Below are 509 nucleotides of genomic sequence, written 5' to 3' on the forward strand. Positions count from 1 at the left end.
GAAGACGTTTCGTCCCTCATCCAAAGGACTTCTTCAGTTCTGACTGACTGGTAGGGAAACTCAGCTATTTAACCTCAGTGGGGTCGTTTGCCAGGATCTTCGATACCGCTGGTTCGTTAGTGTTCCTGGCTGGCGTAACGACAGTCGTTATGGTCGTTAGGACTACCCGAGGCCAAGACTGAACAACCATTGTTGGCATCTTCACCTGAGGCCAATAGGTTACGTTTGTTGAGTTTCCTGGGAAGTGATGAAAGGACCGCATTGTAAGTGGGGGATAAGTGGTGGCGTAGACCCCCCTCCTCTGTTCAGCGATGGCTTCTCAACCCGGGTGTAGATGGCTTCCTTCTCCAGTTGAGAAGAAGGTGGTAATGGATCTAAAGCTGATTGTTAACTGTTAAAAGTGCCAGATGTACAACAACTTCTGCACTTAAGCAGTGTTATTCAAATCATAACGGTTTAGCTGCAAGTTTGCAGAAAGCCTTTTAATATAAACTTGTTGAGTCCTGTCA

At 46.8% G+C, this 509-nt stretch overlaps 1 protein-coding gene across 3 annotated transcripts in view; it reads right to left on the minus strand.

Moving 5' to 3' along the window:
- Positions 1 to 509, minus strand: part of lama5 (laminin, alpha 5) — a 129,711-nt gene that overhangs the window by 62,068 nt on the left and 67,134 nt on the right. The gene's annotated exons all lie outside the window — the stretch shown is intronic.

Source organism: Micropterus dolomieu, linkage group LG08, assembly GCF_021292245.1.
Source record: "Micropterus dolomieu isolate WLL.071019.BEF.003 ecotype Adirondacks linkage group LG08, ASM2129224v1, whole genome shotgun sequence".
NCBI lineage: Eukaryota > Metazoa > Chordata > Actinopteri > Centrarchiformes > Centrarchidae > Micropterus > Micropterus dolomieu.